At 38.8% G+C, this 21,154-nt stretch overlaps 1 protein-coding gene across 9 annotated transcripts in view; it reads left to right on the top strand.

Moving 5' to 3' along the window:
* Positions 1-21,154, top strand: part of KLF12 (KLF transcription factor 12) — a 657,687-nt gene that overhangs the window by 236,920 nt on the left and 399,613 nt on the right. Inside the window, exon 1 of one of the 9 annotated variants that reach the window (XM_061133266.1) lies at positions 5,638-6,605. The exons of the other annotated variants lie outside the window; for them this stretch is intronic. The gene's annotated coding sequence lies outside the window, so the exon portion shown is untranslated. Of the gene's footprint in view, positions 1-5,637; positions 6,606-21,154 lie in introns of those variants that run through there. 9 annotated transcript variants of the gene reach the window in all.

Below are 21,154 nucleotides of genomic sequence, written 5' to 3'. Positions count from 1 at the left end.
CATTGTTTTGCTTTGGGAGTTTGAAGGTATTCCTCCACTCCAGCTTCCATTTGAATGCCATTATGATTCTCAGTACTTTTGTTGATGACCTCTCCTTTCCCCTCCCCTCTTGCCTTTTCTCTCTGTTTGGAATCTTGTAGACGGCTATTGTTGGAGTCCCGAATTTCTCAAGGATATGCAGTTTTTCATCAAATGTGCGTGTGATCAGTTTTCATCATATTCTGTCGGTTCAGTCATTTGCAGCTGGTTCAGCCTTCTGTCCACTTTTAAATCCTTATTTTATGGAAATTCTTTTTTTTTTTTCAAATATGCAAATCTCTTGTTATTCAAATTGATTCATTTACTGAGTTCAGATAGCAAGCAACCAGACAGGGATATGTCAGAGGATCCAGGAATACTGTCTCCTCCAAAGCTGGCTCCTTCAAAATTTCTCGTCAACTATTCAGTTCAGGGAGTTTGGGGAGCATGGGAGGGTCATGCTTGGTTCATGCTGTCCTCATCTGTTTCCTCTTGAATGCCCATATTCCCAGGTTGAACCTACTGGACTTCAGTGCCACTTTTCTTCAATTCCAATTACTATTTTGCTCCTGTTTTGTCTTTGGTTCTACTTTCTGAAAGGTCATGTCATCATCATCTTCTCATCCTTTTATTTATTTTGTCCTACTGTCATAGTTTTAATTTTGAAAAGCATTTGTTGTTCTTACAGTAATCCTTTGCTCATGATGTCCTCTTTTTGTTTTTGAACGCATTTACAATGTCCATAATCTCTGATGGGGGCACTAAACAGCCTCCTATAAGCTCTGTGTTACCATGTGGGCTTCTCAGCAGGGTCACCTGGCTGGACTATGGTTTGTTGCGCCCCTGTTGGCAGGAGGTGTCTGTAGGCTTGATTCTAGGACCAGTTAGCTTTTTATAGTGGAGAAGGCAATGGCACCCCACTCCAGTACGCTTGCCTGGAAAATCCCATGGACGGAGGAGCCTGGTAGGCTGCAGTCCATGGGGCTGCTAAGAGTTGGACACGACTGAGCGACTTCACTTTCACTTTTCACTTTCATGCATTGGAGAAGGAAATGGCAACCCATTCCAGTATTCTTGCCTGGAGAATCCCAGGGACGGGGGAGCCTGGTGGGCTGCCGTCTATGGGGTCGCACAGAGTCGGACACGACTGATGTGACTTAGCAGCAGCAGCTTCTCATAGACAGATCTTCCAGACTCCTGCCTACAGGTTTAGGCCCCGCAGCCATGTGAAACGTGAATGGGAAGAAAACTGGCCAGCTCAGACTCTGCTTGCCCTCACCTCTATTCTCTGTATGATTCCCCCACCCTCACAGAGTCCCAGGACTCCAAGTAGAGGCCCCACGCTTCCCTCTATCCAGAGACCAGAGCATTCCTCTTCTGGGATTGGAGAGGGCGGCCGTGTGTATTCAGTGAAGTGTTGGAAGATCTAAGTAATTCTCAGAGGCGTTGTCAGCCAGTCTCCCTGTTATAGCTTAACTTTACCCCCGTTTCTAGAGTCACATGGAACTGACAGCCTCCGAGATTCTGGAAGGTTTTGTTGGTTAAGTGAGATTGCTTCTCAGTTTTCCTCCCAGTTGGCTGAGTTTCATTCAGCTTTCTAGGGTCTGCTAAATCATTTACCTTACCTCCATCTGCTTTTTGCCTTTCCATATATATATATATGTATTTGCTATTATTGACTCATCTCACATCCTGTGCCAGAAGAAAAATCTATTACCTCTCATTTTATTTGAATTGGAGAGAGAGTAAAAGTCAGTGTGTATGATCAATCTGCTCTTTCTTAATGTAAAAGTCATATTCTTGTTGGCTCTTTGTGTTTCCCTTTCTGTCAATCATTTATCCGTATGTTTTAGCAGATTTTCTATTGAGTTTCTTGTCTTTTTCTTTGTAGAATTTCCTTATATATTGTAGTTTTAGTTCCTTATTGAGTTTCTATCCTTATGTTAACAAACTTGGGCCATGTGAGAAAGCTCTACTCTCAAAATTTTAATTTTCCGAAATGTGAAGTTAGATGTTAATAGTACTGGATTCTGAGAGTGTGTATTGTTGTGTGAGATTCGCACAGCGGAAATACCGCAGTGATTTAATGCTTTAAAAGTTTCTCTCTTTGTTTTAAATTACAGTCATTGAAAGAACACCTATTATGTAGCATATGATTTGTATAAGTTGTCTTGGTTGGAAATTGTAGAAACTCAGACGGGCAGAGGCTGATTGTCCCAAAATATCTGTTCTTTCCTCCTTCTGCAACAGTAGAATTTCTCCTGGAGTGTATGGCGGCCCAGAATAAAGATGACTGACATTTTCTAGCTTCTAGAGGTGACTGAGGAAGTTTTAGCCAGCGAGATGTAAGTGGCTGCTAGGAACTCACCTGTGAAGTCACCTCATCGCTTCCTCCCTTTCTGTGTGTGGCATGCTGATGCAATGGCAGGAGGTCTATGTGTCATCTTAAACCCGTGAGAGGGGGTCAGATTCTTGGAATGGCTTTCCTGGTGAGCTGGATTGCGTGTGGTCCTGTAAGACCTGGGGAAGGAGAACTTCGTACCAGCTCTGCATTCTGAATGCTCGAGATACAGACTGCAGTTGTGTGCATCTAAGCCACCGTCCTTTTAAATCTGCTTGTTTGCTGACACTTGCAGCTAAACCCGATCTTAACTGATATAGCAACGCACACTTGCTTAATCAAAAACAGGTTTAGGGCTTATTGGCTTATGGGAATGGGTTCATCCAAGAGGTGAAGCGGTCTTAAGTCCTGCTCCATGAAGCAGTTTAAATTATGTCATTAGTACTCTCCTTCTCTATTCGCTTTTCAGGTGTGTTAACCTTTTGCTTGCTTTATTCTCAAACTGTTCAGATGTGGCAACAGTATGACTTCTGGTTGCCTCTGTCATGAAGACATTTATATTCTCAGAGAAAGAGCAAGCAGTTTTCTGATAATTTAACAGTTGTCCCTATTGCCTGTCCCCTAAACCAGTCAAAGGGGACCAGGGGAAGGATGCTCAGTTAGACCAGGCTCACATACCCATTCCTGGGTTCCAGGCAGAGGGACATCCATTCCCAGACTCAGGGACTTCATGGAGTTTCTCTGGAATGAAGGAGGGGCTGGTTCCGAGAAGATGCTGGGAAATTAAATATATGTTTGGTTGCATTATATATAATTAGCCATCATGTTGCTGTGATTTTAAAATACATATATGTTACTTTCTTGCTTTTTCTGTGTTTTTCAGTAACTCTTTCCAAACAATGTAATGAATGTTAAAATGAATGATTTTATTCATTTTATTCGTGAGGCAAATCAGTGACAGCAAAGAGATAAAAAATAAAACTAATAGAGCAGCAAGAATGTACAAAGTATTCTTTGCCTGTATAGAATAGTAGATAGTAAGATGATCAGATGAAAATACCTGTGATTTAAAAAAAAATCACAATATAATTTTACTAGAGATCATTTCTTAGTGATAATTAAGCATTCCTTATTAGAGTGGTTACAGTATATCTTAGCAGACTGTCTCAACTATAGTCAAGAAACAACCTAATAGAACTTATTTGCAGTTTGTAATCTTTGCCAGTAACTCTTCTTTCTCTCCCATGAGCCTGCTGAAAAGCCCCACCCAATGTCCCAATTGACTCCAGTTTCTTATAATCGGGTGGAAAAGCAAATCTCAAAAGAGTTCCTCAAAATGAAATGAAATATATTGTTTATTTTGGAAAACAAATGGAAAAGTATAATTTTAAAAATGCATTTTAAGAATACAGGTGTTGTAGCCTATGATCAAACTAAGTACTTCTATAAACGTTCTTTACAGAGTTATTGAGGTATGATACACAAAAAACTGCACATATTTAATGTATATAATTTGATGAGTTTGAACATCTGTGTACACCCATTATATCATCACCATAATCAAGGTAGTAAACATATCCATTGCTTCCCAAGAGTTTGTGCCTCCTTGCTTTTTTTTTTTTTTTTGTGGTTCAGTTCAGTCGCTCAAGAACACTTAAAATGAGATGTACCGTCTTAACAAATGTTTAAGTGCACAGCATGATCTTGTTAGTTATATTTACTGTGTTGTAGAGCAGATCTGTAGAACTTGCTCTTCTTGTATTACTATATCTTTATATCCATTGAACAGTAACTCCCCTTCCATAAACTTAAAAAGAAAGCCTTGCATAGAGGTGAGTCAGGCATTTTTAAAGATAAACTTTATATATATATATATATATTTTTTTTTTTTTTAAAGCTTTAGATTTATAGAAGAAAATGTGACAAGAACACAGAGCGTTTTCCTATACCCCACACCCATTTTCGCTTGTTACAAAAACTTTGTTCCTATGGTAAGTTTATTGCAATTATTGAACCAATACAGATACATTATTATAATAAGTTAAAACCTGCTTCCCATCTTTTCAGCTTTTACCCACTGTCCTTTTCCTGTTCCAGGATTTCATCGAGCACCCACACTACATTTTGGGGTCATACCTGTTTGGCCTCTTGTGGTTATGGTACGTTCCCTGTATTTGATGACCTTGACAGTTTGTGGAACACCGGATTAATGTTTTGTAGGGTGAATCTCAATTGGTGTGTGTCCGATGTCCTTCTGATTAGTCTGGGCTTAAAGGATTTTGAGAGGAGGGTCACAGAGCTAAAGTGCCATTGTCACGACGTCCGATCAACAGTATATGTGGTCAGAATGATTTATCACTGTTGATGCTGACATAGGTTACCTGGGTAACCTGGGTTACCTGGCTGAGATAGGGTTGGTCAAGTTTCTCCACTGTAATGTTACCCTCTTTCTTTCTTTCCTTACTGTTACTACCCTTTGGAAGAAAGTCACTGTGTGTCTCGTATTTGAAGAGTGGGGTGTAATGGTGTCTCCTTGAGGGTGAAGTGTATACAAAAATTATTTGGACTTCTTCAGCTCATGAGATTTGTCCATTGTACCTTATTATCTATCTGTCTCTTTTTATCTAAACGTTTGTATTAGTATAGACTTTGCTGTTTGTCGTTTTCTCAGTAAGTTGGGTCCCTTTGTGGCCCCATGGACTGTAGCCCTCTAGGCTCCTCTCTGTTCATGGAATTTTCCAGGCAAGAACACTGGAGTGGGTTGCTGTTTCCTAGACTTACGGCTGTTTATTTTATACTTTCAGTTATAATCTAATACTACTTAATTTTGTTACTCAAATTGTACTAGGTTGGCACTGGGCACTCTTTTCTTTGGTCCTTGTATCCTTTGACAAACCCTCTTAACTGTGTTTTTGTGTGTTTTTTGTTTTTCTCTTGTTTTTCCTCCCCTTTCCCTTTGTCTTCCCCTTCCCCTCCTCTTCCCTTCTCTTCTCTACTTTCTGTCTCTACAAGATGTTAGTTACACACTCATCTTCTGTATCTCCTGCCTCAGTCCTACAAGCAGCCTTTTCTCTCCAAGACCTGGTTTCTTTTATTAGAGAATGGTATTAGAAACCAAGAACTAGGTACATGGTGTGCTTATTATCTCGTTTATAGGTGTAGAATTGGAGAGCCCAAATAAAAATGGTGGTAATGGAAGAGGGTAGAAATAATTGTGGTCAGATTGTGGACTAAGAGGCCTGTGTCTGGGTAGTTTCTCTTCCATTCCTCTGCATTTTGGGAAGGTTTTTCTCTCTGATATTTTTTGTGAGGTGGTTTATTTTCCTGGGCTTTTTCATGAGTCATGTATCTAAGGGCAAAGTATAAGAGAATTTTTATTAATGTTCTGACTGGCGAAGTTATTGATTGATTGCACATCATTTTTTCTTTTTTTTTGCAGTTTGCCAAAAAGGCATACAATGAAATATGATCTGCTAAAGACTATTGTATATTATTTCTGACAATTAAGAATAGATGCAAAATTCCTTATGAGATTATTGGTGAGCATGAAGCCCTTTAGGACTATTTAATAGATATAATGCTGCTCACTCTCTACTCTCAACTTAAACAGCAGTTGCTCTGAGGATTTGCCTAATGTATTATAACTAGATCTACAGCCCGATTTTCACATTTTAGTCTTTATTGAAAACGTAAATATTATCTTGAGTAGAGAAATGCAAACCTTCCTCAAGAAACTCATCCTTAGAGAAAAATTTAAACCCTGTCTGATGGTATAGCACATACTGCTTTTGTCCTTTTGCATGAATTTCTCAGTGCTCTTAGAATGGTCTTCGCTGGTGGCTCGGGGTAAAGAACTGAGCCTGCCAGTACTGGAGAGGTGGGTTCGATCTCTGGATCGGTAAGATCCCCTGGAGGGGAAATCGCAATCCATTCCGGTTTTCTTGCCTGGAAATCCCATGGACAGAGAGGAACCTGGTAGGCTACAGTCCATGGAGTTGCAGAAGAGTCAGACACAACTTAGTGACTGAACAACAGTAAAGTTCTTTAGGAATGGGAGATCGGTAGCTTTTACTGGTTTTCCTGGTCAAGGATCAAGATACTTCTATAATCTGGATTTACTGTATTTCAGGAAAACATCAAAAAACCCTTCAGCCATTATGGAAGCAGAGAGTGTACACACACTTGTGCACACACAGAGGTTAATTTCCATTTTCCCATGAGGTCTGCTATGTATCAGGAAATTGAAGTGAGTTTTGTTTCATTTTCACTGCTACTATATTAATGTGGACAGAATGGCTCTCCATCAGGCTACTATGAATTATCTTATCCTTGTACTCCTTCTCCACACATATATTTAGCCAACTCTAAATAGATTCTGTTCTTTTGAAACATTTAAGCACATTATTTTTTGATGATTGAAATGGCTTTATTTGTCAAGGGATGAGGGTCTTAATTTTATTTTTCTTCTGACTGTTAGCAGAATAATTAGAAAAGCTTGAGCAGTGCTAGACCTGTACTTCATCCAAACTTTCGAGTTTACAGACTTAATGAAAAAATAATATTTCACAAAGGGAATCTTCAGTTGAACCTTGTGGAGAGCGTTTTTGGTCAGTCAGTCAATTAGTCAGACATTGCTTATCATGCATGAGGTCTTATACCTTTTTTCTTTTTCTTTTTTTTTTTTTTAAACTGATGAGCCTTTGCTGTTTTCTTGAATCTCTGATTCCTATTTTACTCTTATTTCTCCATACTTTGCTGTGTCTCCTGGGATATGTGGTAAAGTCCCTGCCCATAGAGATCGTTGTGCTGTCTCAATTTTAATTTGTGCCTCAGTTAATGCTTTTCTCATGTTCATTTAAATGCTTTATGAGTTTCTGTTCTCTGAAGCATCGATCTTATCTGTTTGATTGAATGACACATTGCAAATATTTAATGTTTCATATTTATGAGGGCCTTCTGAATTATTTTACTACCCTTTTGGACATACTTATCAGGCCTTACTTAATTGATGTTAAGACTCAGCAATCCATTAAGCCTTTTTCAATCAATTCAAACTGAGGCTGTAACTAGGATTCCTGTAGTCCTAACTCCCACATATTCACCATAGCTGAGTCAAAACAGAGATTCTTTTCTGGGTTAGCTTCTTTCTAGGAATCTTTAGGACCTTTGATCTCTTGCTATCTTTGTTACAGTAAAAGCATGGACTATTGCCTGGCCAGGAGAGATGCTCCCAGGTCAGATTCATTTTCAGGATTGGGTTCTCACATTGTAAATTGCATTTGAGATCTTATCTATTAAGAATTAGCCAGTAGATAACCTCATTCTAAATATTTAAGTAAGTTATTAATAAATCATATACATTAACAGAAAATAATAGTAGCAAACACTTACATAGCCCTTTTTAGCATATACATATTTTCTGTGAAGGAAGTACTGTGTCATAATATTTGTTTTGCAGGTGATGAAATTATGGTGCTGATAATTTATATACTTTGATTGCATTCACACAATAGCAAGGCAAGATTGGACCATTTTGACTCTAGAGACTGCTGTAAAAACTATACTCTCCTGCCCTGAGATCTGTCCCTTCCTTTGGAGAGAGTGAGGAAGGGTGTTGGGGGAGAGAGGCGGGGAGAGAGGGAGGGAGAGAGAGAAGGAGAGTGTGTGTATAAGTCAGAGATCTGGGGGAACTTTGTTGCCATATATTTATTTTTACTCGTTGATCATGCCCCGGGCATGTGGGATCTTAGTTCCCCAACCAAGGTTTGAACCTGCAGCTCCTACATTGGAAGCATGAGGTCTTAACCACTGGACCAACAGGAAAGTTCCTTATTGCCGTGTATTTGATGCTGGATTTCTTTTTCATGAAGTTGAGCTGCAGGTGTTGGTGATTCTGAAGAGTTTTAGGAAATCACAGTTTGCGCTGTCACTTGAAGTACTACAGTTCCTGTTTCTCCACTCATCCAAATGTTAGCCCCATTTACCCAGTGCTTTCATTTGAGAATAAGTCAGCATTTTAACATGAATGTTCAAGGTCAGTTCCATTTGATAAATATTTATCAGTCATCTCCTGTGCACAGCGTTCACAAGGATACATTCTTGACCTGGGTGGGACAAAGCCTTATCCTTAAGTAAAATACATTCATATTAGATACTCAGGTGAGTAACTACACTGCAAGGCATATGAATGGTAGAAGATATTGTGGGAGTTCAGAGGTGGTAGAGAATTAGGACATAATTTGTTTGAGGAAGTGGCTTTCAAGAGAAGTTATGAACATGGGATTTCTATTAGAGATATTTGAGATAGAAGGAATCAGAGGTGCTTGGAAAGGTGTGCGTGAGTGGTTGAGTATATGGTTGTTGGTTCAGATGTATACCTGGTGGGGAATAATTTCTGAGATGTGGTTTGGGGTTGTAGTGTGAATTTTATTCATTGCCTCTGTGGAAATTGTTGTGACAGTGAGAATGGAAAAGAAAGGGATCGATTTAAGATCCCTTTTCTCAGGATGCATAGGGCTTGATGACTAATAGAATGGGAAAGATACGGGTGGAGGAGGAGGGTTAAGGTTGATGTCAAGCTTTTAAGGTCAAGGAGACTTGGGAGGATGAATGGAGATCAGAAGAGATGGTTCTCTCAGATCGTACAGAGTCTGCCTGCGATGCTGGAGATCCTTGGATTCAGTCCCTGGGTCAGGAAGATCCCCTGGAGAAGGGAATGGCAACCCCCTCCAGTATTCTTGCCTGGAGAATCCCATGGATAGAGGAGCCTGGCAGGCTACAGTCTATGGAGTCGCAAAGAGTCAGACACTGACCGGGCGACTAACACTTGAAATTTTCACTTTCACTAGCCTGCTTTGCTGAGCAAGGATGATTTCTATATTCATTAGAAACATTTTTTGACCATCTCTGCCGTGGAAAACCTGGATCAAACGACTGCCTGTTGTTTAAAGGGTGTGTGTTTAAGGAGTGGGGACAGCTCCATGATGGAATTGCAGAGAAAATACCTCTTCATAACAACAGCTTTGTTAGGTAGCACAATCAGTGTGTCTGGATGAGGGATTCTAAGAGCCTCTTGTTCAGTCTTAAGTGGTTTGAAAATAAGGGAGAGAAGTTGTAGGCATACTTATGTTGGCACTGAGTTTGTAGTACTGGACTCCACTCCATTTCTGAAACTGTTTTTGGCTTGATGGTGGCTCCCGAGGTCTCTGCCATCCATTGTCCCGGTCCAGGCCTGCAGATGTTCGGTGCAGCCCCTGGGAGCATCAGATCTTCTCAGGAGCGGCGGGTGGTCTGAGTGTGCAGTCCTGTATTTTATGCACAGGTGGCTTCGAGCATACCTTTCTTCCTTGGCAATGCTCTCCATGATGGCATAAATACTGTCTGCTTTAGATGACTATTGAATTTTAGCACTTGGCAGCGTGTCTGATACATGGTAGACTCATAAAAACAGAAGTGAAGTGGTGATGAGTTGTTCCCATATCCTGTGGCAGATTAAGTTTGCAAACATGATACTCCGATGGTTGTTTATTAGGGAAAGTGTGAACTAAGGAACCTGTAGGTCTGATTTACCCTTTATCTATTTCAGTATGTGATACCTGTAGTTGGCTTATTTCAACCAGAATATTTGTTTAACACTATACTTATTTTTGACATTCATGGGTTCCCCCCACCCCACAAGTGTAATTTGGTTTTTATTGGTCCTTTATACTTATGAATGTATTTTTGGTCAGCTTATAAGTTTCCACAGGACAAAGACAACCCTTCCTGGATTCTTATTGGGATTGCATTGAATTTATACGACATATTTTTGGAGAGAAAGGACAGTTAAAAAAAAATACTTTAAGTCTCATAACTTCGTCTCCTCAGTCATTTGTTTAGGTCTGTTTAATGATTTTGATAATTTTTTAGATAAAATATGTTTTACTGAACAGGGAAAGGGTAAAAATTCTGTAACATAGTAAGTCATTAATTTTGCCTGCATGTCTTCTTTTTCTAGTTTTATTGAGATATAATTATACACTGCTGTGTGTTTGTGTAGGGCATAATGGTTTGACTTTGTATAAATTATGAAATGATTGTTATAAATTTAGTGTCCATCGCACAGATACAATAAGAAGAAATAGCCTCCTCCCCACCCCCACCCCCCAAAAAAAATAGGTTTTTTTTTTTCTTGTAATGATAGCTCTTAGGATCTGCTCTTCTGAGTTTGTTTCTGAACAAGACATCCTGCGTACTTTATAAATTGACTGTAAGGTACTGTTTTGTGTTGACTGATGGACGACAGGTCACGTGTGAAAGGTTTGGGGCAACACAAATGGTAGTGTGTGCAAGTCAGGACTTCTGGTGTGGTCAGCATGGCCATCTTTGCTTCTACGTTAGTCCAATGATCTTTCAGGCTGAGGCTAGAGATATTTGTAACATTGCCATCTTTCTCTTAATTGCATTAAGTTTTTGAAAGCTAATATTACTAAATATTACTAAAACTAATATTACTAAGTAATAGTCCTTTATTTTTTATTTTCTCCTTTTTCCAAAAGGAATATTTTTTGTAGTAAATCTTCAGTAAGACCAAAGCACAGCAATGGCATTATTTCTTTATTTTAAAGTGTCTTACAAAATTATGTTTTATTGTATAACATTTTCCAGATATGATATTAGAAGTATGAGGGAACCCAAATATTTTATCAGGCCAACTTGTCAGAGGGACTTATAAATTAAAATTAAGATATTGACATATTATTAATTGATAATCAGATTCAGGGAGACAGTACTTCTTAAAGATCTTATTTCTTTAAAGTGAAATTGTTTGCTTTTTACGAAACTTTTCCAGGAAGGCACATAACACGAAAAGTGAATTCATAGCTATTTTGAAAACTAGTAACCTCTATTTAAATATTCTTTAGTTATAGATGTTTGCATTTTAATAATATTAAGCATTTTTTTCCTGAGGGGTTATCACCCCTCAGTTTTACATGTTTTACATTATGCTATAAATCTTACTTGAATAATTTTTACATTTCCAAAGACATAGCTCAAAAAACAATTGAAAAGAAACACTGAGTGTTTGAAGTTAGACACAACCTTCTTTCTTAGTAAAGCGGTCAGCTTATTTTACCTGAATGTTTATTTGCTCTTAAGTTAGAAATACCTTGAGCAAAATCTATTCTCTAGGGTTGAGATTTTTAATGATGTGAACCTTAGGTTAATAGGGCTCTTTTATTCTGGTCATCTGTTTTGTGAAGTGGAGTGGTGATTGGCAAGCAAATTTGCTTTCATATAAAGCTTGGCTGACCAACTGCAGACCCTTACATGACCTTTCCAGGTGGAGGTGCATTGTACCTTCTCTTCCCATCCTCCATTGCTTTCCTGGGAGATGACCAGCTGTGAGTTTCTCAGGATCAAAGGTGATATCATTTCTGTGTCTCTAGCCCCGGTATGTCCAGCAGGGCCAAGCAATAGTATGTGCTTAATAAATGTGGGTTGAATGAGTACAATTAAGTGTATGTATTAATACCTATAGCAGACATTGTTTGCTACTGACAGATTTCTTTCTGAAACATTTTATTTTTAAATAATTAGAGGTTCACAGGAATTTTGTCCACCATACCCTTGAGATACAAGGGAGATCTTGAATTCCTTTATCCTGTTTCCCCTGGTGGTGATATTTTGTGTGACTGTTGTGTGAAATCAAAGCCAAGAGATTGATCCAATCTGCTAAGCTTATTCAGATTTCGCTGGTTTCACATGTACTTAATGTGTGTGCTTGTATGTACAGTTCTGCACGGATTTGTCGCATGTGCAGATTTATTTAACCACTGTCTTCCCTGTGCTGCCCATTTATTGCTGACCCCCCCCCCTCCACACAATAGGTTTTTAATAGTGCTGACTCTGCTCGGCTGTTGCTTATACATTATTTATGACATATAACAGAATGATGTTTCTGTTCTCTGTGTCTGCCTCTCCACTGCTGCCCTGCAAATAGGTTTATCAGTACCATCGTTCTGGATTCCATATATGTGGGTTAATATACGTTATTTGTTTTTTTCTTTCTGACTTCATTTTGTATAATAGGCTCTAGGTTCGTCCACCTCGTTAGAACTGACTCAAATACATTCCTTTTTATAGCTGAGTAATGAAGAAAGTGCTTCCCTGGTAGTTCGGCTGGTAAAGAATGCAATTCCTACATTGCAGTTCGCCTGCAATACAGGAGACCCTGGTTCGATTCCTGGGTTGGAAGATCCCCTGGAAAAGAGAGAGGCTCCCCACTTCAGTATTCATGGGCCTCCTTAGTGGCTCAGGTGGTAAAGAATCCACCTGCAATCCAGGAGACTTGGATTTGATCCCTGCTTGGGAAGATCCCCTTGAGGCAGGCATGGCAACCCATTCCAGTATTCTTGCCTGGAGAATCCCCATGGACAGAGGAGCCTGATGGGCTACAGTCCGTGGGGTCACAAAGAGTAGGATACGGCTGAATGACTAAGCACAGCCCAGCACAATCAAGAAAAGGGCTTCCCTGGTGGCTCAGATGGAACATCAGTGATAGGATTCGTGGCTGTTCCCCACTCTAAAGGTCATCTCTCACCCACAAACGGTTTACACATTTCCTGTTTTAAAGAAACATTATCTCAAAGTTGGCTTCCGCAAAGTAGGGAATTGTCAACACGGATAATGAGAGTCCACTCCCGTTAGTTGGAGTTTAGAGACCACGTAGTATAGTCGTTATCCAGAAAATGCATGAGGTTGCAAAACATAAATTTAATGCTAAAAATGGGGACCCAGTGTTAATGAGTTAGATGTTGACAAATGAATCTTAGGAAATGATCTTAAGCGTAATAAATTGATGCAGGCTTGCGTGCCCTGAATGGGTGTGTCCAGCGGGTTTTAATTGATGTGACCACAGGTGCTTTGTGCATGGTGGAGGCTGTAAGGATGGATGCACACAGTAGGCCTAGTGTGTCTCAGTGTGTGACTTTGCATGTTAAAAGGGAACTCGTCCCTTGGAGTGAATATAGCAGCCTGAGTTGCAGATACAACCACCCATATTTAGATAAGTACAGAGGAAGCTTTTTGTATGGAAGGGAAAAAACAGTTGCTTGTTGAAATTTTTGCTTTAGGAAGTAGTGTGGAGTTTTGATAATGAATCTCTTCTACTCTCAAGTTCTACAGATCCTATTTGTATCTCTTGTCTGGGTATGAGAGAGAAGGTGGTGTGTCTCTCCCTTCTCTCATCTGCTTATTCTTTTACTTTCATTATGCTGGAAGGCAGACTTGCGTGGTGGCTCAGTGGTAAAGAATCTGCCTGCCAGGGCAGGATATGCGGGTTCCATCCCTGGATTAGGAAGATTCCCTGGAGAAGGGAATGGCTACTCACTCCAGTATTCTTGCCTGGAGAGTTCCATGGACAGAGGAGTCTGGCGGGCTTACAGTCCATGGTGTCGCAAAGAGTTGGACACGACTGAGCGATTTAGAGAGATGCTGGAAGGCACAGTGGTGGAAGTGACTTGGGAATTTCATCACTGGAAGTGAAGGAACTTCCCCTGCTGATTCTACTTCTTGCCTTTCTTCCTTTCCTGCATCCTCCAGCCTCTCTCAGGCTGCCTGCTGGGCCAGAAGCTATTGTGAAAAAAACTTTTATAGAGAAAGCCTCCAGGTGACACTCCCCAAACCTTGAGATCAGAAAAGTACTGCCACCTTCTCGGGTTGAAAAACCTCAGCCTGTCTTGGGAACATCGGGTCCCTGTTGGGCGTGGAATGCGGGTTTGTGTGTACACTCTGAGCGGGTGTGGGAGCCTGCCGGTGGGCGTGGGGACACCATGTCTGGGTTAGTGTCAGGCTAAGCCTTTAAAAATAGCTTGTTTTTTTCATTTCTGGAATATAGCCTCCCTGTTCCAGTTTATTAACTCTCAAATTTTAAACTCTTGTACCAGGTGCTGTGGGAAGTTAACAAAAAAGTCTTTATCTTGAGGAACTCACAATCTCTTCAGAGGATTTATTTACTAGTGGGAGACAAAAGAGATTTACCAGGAGTGCAAAATAACAGGCCAAGGACTTAATTTTAAGTGCTGAGAGAATATGTTGTTAGCCTGATAGAAGTGGTCTGGGTACAGTCTGTGAAGATTGGAGCATGTGTGTATCCAGATGGTTCACAAGGAGTGAATGACTGCTGGGCAGTGAAGAAGGGGGCGCTTGAGAGGCAGGGGTTTTGAATGTGACTCCTGTGTGCACTGGGGTGGGGGTAGGTTGGAGTTCTGGGTTCAGGTCCTTCCACTGACTAGCTTTGTTAATTCAAGTTGAGTTCCTTCCCTGACTATATAATCCTTGTTGTTGATTTAAAAAAAAAATATTGCACAACCTAAATGTTAAGAATTATGTTTTATTTGGTGGATGAAACTGAGGACTTAAGCCCAGGATGCAGCACCTCAGATAGCTCTGAGAGACTGCTCCGAACAGGCAGGGAGGGAAGCTGGGCTGTATAGGAGTTTCGGCCACAAGGACCAGGTGGTCGGAACATCAAAAGATTGTTGTTGTTCAGTTGCTAAGTTGTGTCCGACTCTTTGGGACCCCATGGACTGTAGCATGCCAGCCCTCCCTGTCTTCCATTATCTCCGGAGTCTGCTCAAGTTCATGTCCATTGAGTTGGTGATGCTTTCTAACCATCTCATCCTTTGCTGCCCTCTTCTCCTTTTACCCTCAATATTTCCCAGCATCAGGGTCTTCTTCAATGAGTTGGCTCCTCACAACAAAGATTAGGTAGTCAGAACACCAAAAGATTACTGTTACTTAAAGAAAACCAGACATCTCAAGTTAAAGAGTTTAGTACTTCTCTTTGTATGGGCAAATGCTAGGAGTCTGGGCTCACTGAAGTCATTCCTTTGGTGTGCACCTCAGTTCTCTGGGGCCAGTATCCTGTACTTCCTCATCCTGTGTCCCCTCAGGATGTACCACTGGGGTGGTTACAACAGTTCTACTGCTGGATAGCGGGCACCCCATTTCTATCTTGAGTTCCGTCAAGGCTCACCTCTGTGGATACTGTAATGTGATGGCTTGATGGCTGCAGCATCCTTTGTTTATTGATATGGCAGGAAGTATTATTCATTCATACAGTAAAACTGTGAATACTAAATAATGTTTATAAAAAAGCTCTATAAGCTGAAAAACTGTACACAGATTTGAATCCTTATTCTTTGGATACCATTCTTAGTAATACATTTTAAAATTTCTTCTGTATACTCTGTATTTAAAAATACAGTGTGTTAGAAAGGACACTAGTATTTACCTATGTATAAGAGCATGAAATGGTACTTAAATAACCCAATTCAGCAGATCGTTTTAGGATGAAACATATATTCCCCTTTCAACTCGTCAGGAATGAATTTTTCGAATGAGTGTGATTCTCTTCAGCTTTTCTAAAAATGTGTGAGGGAAAGATGGATTACTTCCAAAATAGGACTGTGGCCCAGCTTTTTGTTTGGCTTCAATCTGACTTTATATTTTTCTTAGAAAAACAAACAAGTGCCAACAAACAAGGCAAAAAGCTGTATTGGGAACTTCCGTTCCTCCTGGAGGACCTGTTTCTATGTCAGCTGCTGCAGTGGGGATCAAAAATACTCATCATCTCTGCCGTGATTCAAGTAATCAAATTAATAAAAATAAATGTATCTCTTCCAACCGAGATCCACTGTAGAATCAAGGGGGAAAGTCTGCCTGCTTTATACCCAGCACCTGTGAGGCTGTTTTCCCTGAGGAAGTAATTTGAGTACAGATTTGAAGTAAGCTGTGGGATAAACAGGCCTGGAGAGCAGAACAGAGGTCTATGGATTGAGATAAAAATTAATTGCTAAAAATATGAAGCCGCTGTATATGATTTGCCTTTTTATAATATTCTTCCGTGGAAGCTTAGATAAAGCTGCTTCTATATCTTCCTTAATACAGTGGTTTGGCTAAGCATTATGCTTTGTTCGACCTGAGATGTTTTCAGAAATAATTCTCTAAGATTTCAAATACATCTTCCTCATACTTTGCTTCATAAAACTGAATCAGAGTAATATATAAGAGTACTAAAGTAAGATTCAGGTGAATACTTTTATAAATCTGCATGGAGGAAGAATTTCTAAGGGATGAGGCTGAATCCAGAAATCATAGATTGGAAATAGATGGATATATTTGACTAAAAATATTAAGCATATCTTTATGATAAAAATTTGATAAGTTGAAATGACAGATTATAATGTGGAAAAACTATCTGAAATACATATGGCAGTGAAAATTTGTATTTTTAAGGAAAGAACTCTCTTAACCAGAATAAGGGCAACTGCACCAATATAAAGATGGGAAAAGATTTGAACAGGAATTTCAGAAAAGAAGACTTACACATGACCAGTTAACCAATCAATTCATGTTTAATCTCGCTGAATTCATGTTTAATCTCACTGATAGGACGTCCAAGAAGTACAAGTTTAGAACCATTTTTTTTTTTTTTCACTGTCAGTTTGCATAAGATTAAAAATATGACCAGACCAAATGTTGGGGAGGATGTGGTAAATACTCATGTATATGCATTGATGAAGCATGTGTAAGCTTATACTTTTCTGTGGAAGTATGTATAAACATTTAATATATGAGTACCCTTTGAACCAGAAATTTTACTTTTAAGAAGTTATTTCAGAAATGTGATAACGAATGTGTTCAAAGGTCTGCGTACAATCATGTTCACCAGAGTATGGTTATCCCTAAAAATGAAGGAGTCAAAACATGTAATAGAGAGAGAGTTAAATCAATATAGTACATTGACAGAAGAAAACACTAAGCTGCTGCTAAAAAGACAACAGATTTTTGAATTTATTGATAGGGAAATTTGTCAGTGAAGTGTTGTCAGCTGAAGGACGCATATTACAAAGTGATGTTTGTATTAGGGGTATATAGTAATGTTGAAAATGTGCCATATGTTAGAATGTTTGCTAAGTGCGTTACATTGATTATCTCCCTTAATGACCATGACATTCCTCCTCCTAGATATTATTGGCCCCATTATACAGATTAACAAACAGAAATATCAGGATGATAAGTAGCTCAAGGTTGCACCAATAGGAGGTGTGGAGCCAGGATTTAAAGAGTACTTTCTAGAATTTATACTTTTGTGTATGTGTATGCTTATGTGAGAGGGCTCAGCAAGTGTGGTTAACAGTTCTTTCTGTTTGCTACTAATTTGTCAACTAACAAATGATTTAAGTTTTCTTATTTATACCTTTAGGTATTCTCTGAGGAGTTTAGAATATGTCCATTGTACTTCCCTAATCAGAAAAAGCAAAGCTATTTTTATCTTTTAATGTTTGTACTATACAAGTAGTAGTTGTTAGATTTTTACAAGGGCAGGCACACCCATTCTAATTTGTATAAAATGTGTCAACTTTTACTAAGAGGAAGAGTTGAAGAAAACTATGAATGGTCAGCATTATAATTGGCATTTTTCATAACATCCATAGGACATTGCATATAGGAAATCCGTAAGTGATGTTTTCTGTGGTACTTTTTAGGGTAGGTACAACAAAATTGAGTTTTAAAGAAAAGCAATTTAATATTGAACATATTTATTGGCTTAAAAATTTATACTTTTTAAAAATTAATAAAGTCCATATAAAAGTAATTTTATTTTTATCAGCAAGCTTTAAAGTATTTACTGTATATCAAGAACTTACAGGAAAAAAGAAGTGTAAAAGATGCATAATTAACAATCTAGTTGTACAAACAAAACCTCAGAAACTGATAATCTGTATGTACTGGGTTGGTCAAAAAGTTCGTTCGGGTGTTTCTGTAGGATGATATGGAAAAACCTGAATGAACTTTTGGGTCAACTCAATATTTAAAATAGTAAGTTGTCAGGTGGTGCATTGTAAACTTCAGATGAAAATATAGAAATAAAACTTAAGTCATGAGGGTAGGGTTATATGTAAGTATGTATTGTATGTACTACACAAGGGCGCTTATAAAGTATAAGCTGGATAGGGTCGAGTAATACTCAAGTGTAATAGGGAAAGTACATGGAGAAATGAGGATTGGTTTGACCCTGAACACTGGCCGTAGGTAGCCTGAACCGAGTGGTCCAAGCCAGAGTGAGCAGGATGGGAGCAGGCCTTTAGTTCAGTGACGGCTGGCAGGTGATGGGAAGTAAAGAAGGGGAGGTCAGGTCATAGAGAACTTCCACTGTGAAGACAGTTGGACAAATTAAACAGAAAAGTTTATGTAGACAGTAGGACAAATTAAAAAATCCTTGAAGGCCATTTTCAAGGCTTAATGATAATTGTTTTCTAGAAGTTTCTCTTCAGTTTGATAGATATATTAAGGAAAACCCTTTAATCAAAAAGAGTCCTTGCCTAACAGATTTGGAAGTTCTTGTTATACACCCCAAGGTTTTATTTTCAGTTTTCAACCTGTGCTTTTATGAAATATTAACAGTATCCTAAGGAATTACATGAGAAATAGTGAAGCTGATCAGTCTAATTGGAGTTTTGTGAGTGGTGTTCTTAGTTAAGAAACTCTGGTTGGATGGTGTTTTGAATATCATTTAGTTTCATTTCTCACCTCAATAAAGGTATTTCTTCTGTCATAATCTTCAAAGGGAATCATTTCTGTTTGTCTAAAATGATGAATAGAGAGAAGAGGATGAAGACTTGAGTTTGTTACTTAGCTCAACGTTTGAAGTAGCCTGTTTTAGCTGTTAATGCATTTGTCTATAGCTGAAGGAAAATTTAAAAGCACACACCACTTGTGTTCTTATAGAAGATTTGTACTTATTGGGGAAGGATCATGTAGAATACTAAATTACCACTTAAGTAAATTTAATCTTCGAAATGCTTTTTTTAAAAAACTATTTAATCTTTAATCACAACTAGAAAAAATATCTTTAAATCTCTTAATCTGGCAAATTGACTGTTTTTTTTGTCAGTGACATCATAAATATTTTAGTTAACTTTGTCAAGTAACAACATGCCACTTGATCTTTTTGCATGACTGTAAAAATAATGTATCAGATATTAAGCATACCATGTTTGTATTCTAAGATAATTTTTTTATTTGATTGTCTCACAGTGTACTTTTTATAATACTCAACATGACAAGTAGCATATTAAAGGTGTACACAAAAAGTATTCACTTCTGGTTTGACAGAAGATCAATTTCTTTGTTAGTAATAATTTAAAATAAGTTGATTATTACTAAGTAACAAATGCTTGTGTACCTCACATGATTATGGATTATTTCCAATAAGATATGGATCCTGTAAGTAACATAAGAGACCTATGGTGATAGTTTTTCGCAGAGAATTATGATTAATCTACTTCTCTGCACCTGAGATGCTGCTGTCAAATTATGTTGTATACTCTCCTTGGTATTCCATATGCAGTGTACTGTTTGTGCAGCTGGTCATTTAGAACAAAGTAAATTGTTGAATGTAAATTTAATGCACCATATCTTCAAACAAAAGAAATTATATAACTGATTTTAAATCACACACAATATCATGCACAATAGCATCACTAGACTGATTAACTAAGGGGACTTAGTTAAGAAAGGCATTATGGATTAAAGTGAGCAAGAGTTTTGAAAGGGCATAAAGATAGTAATTAGTGGACCAGGGCAGGTTTACCTGTATAAGGAATGGTGACCCTGTGTACCCATCAAGACTTGAACTATTGACCTAATCTTTGGATGTAGTATAGAGCCTTGTACATATTGGTTCTCAGTTCTTTTCTTCCTATTCTTCTCCTTCATCTCATCCTCCTGCTCTTTCTCCTTCTTTTAAATATAGTGCCTTTCAGATTTTAAAAATGGTAGAAAGTAGATTTTTAACAACTTGCAGTATAATTGAGTGTTTCAGAATTCAGTTTGGCGTTGGAGAGATGGAAGTTGATTCCTGCCTTAATCACTTGCTTCATCTCTGTGATATTGAGCAAGCTTTTTACCTTCAACTTACAGTTTCCTCATCTGTACTGTGGCAGAGCAAGAGCACCTAACCACAGGTTCCTAACTTGTGATTTTAATGAGATAAATCTTGCAAAGCCTTTAGCACTGTGTTAGCTTAAATGTTACCCTTAAATAAAAGGGACATGGGGTATGGCAGAATGCTACTTTTGTGGCCTGTGTTAACATATAAATGTATTCTTTATGGCCTACCTTAAACTTCTAAGAGGTGATACTAAATTCCTTGACTATTGTCTGTAGAATATGATTATTTTCTCTTTAAATTATATTGATTGGAAGTGGGCTAGAATTAGGGAGGGTGTTGACTGTGAGCATGTAATGGACAAAATGGCCATTTTGTTCTGGAGTGGTGGATCATCATCTGTTCAAATTTTTGTCCCTTCTACATGTAGGTATTTATACAGTTTTTGTTAAAGTGGAAGTGTTAGTCACTCGGTCATATCCAATTCTTTGCAACCCCAGGGACTGTAGCCCACTAGGCTCCTCTGTCCATGGAATTTCCCAGGTAAAAATACTGGGAGTGGGTTGCCATTCCGCCCTCCAGGGGATCTTCCTGACCCAGAGTTTGAACCCGGGTCTTCTGCATTGCAGGCAGATTCTTTACCATCTGAGCCACCAAGGAAGCCCAGTTTTTGTTAATGCTCATTTAAAGTAGAGTGTGAGATCCCTGTGCTAATGCAGTGAAAGTGAAAGTCGCTCAATTGTGTCCGACTCTTTGCGACGCCATGGACTATACAGTCCTTAGAATGCTCCAGACCAGAATACTGGAGTGGGTAGCCATTCCCTTCTCAGGAATCGAACCCAGGTCTCCTGCATTGC

The sequence above is a fragment of the Dama dama genome, chromosome 30 (genome assembly GCF_033118175.1).
Source record: "Dama dama isolate Ldn47 chromosome 30, ASM3311817v1, whole genome shotgun sequence".
Lineage (NCBI taxonomy): Eukaryota > Metazoa > Chordata > Mammalia > Artiodactyla > Cervidae > Dama > Dama dama.
Note: the sequence above shows the minus strand (reverse complement) of the source record. Positions and strands in the feature narration are given on the sequence as shown.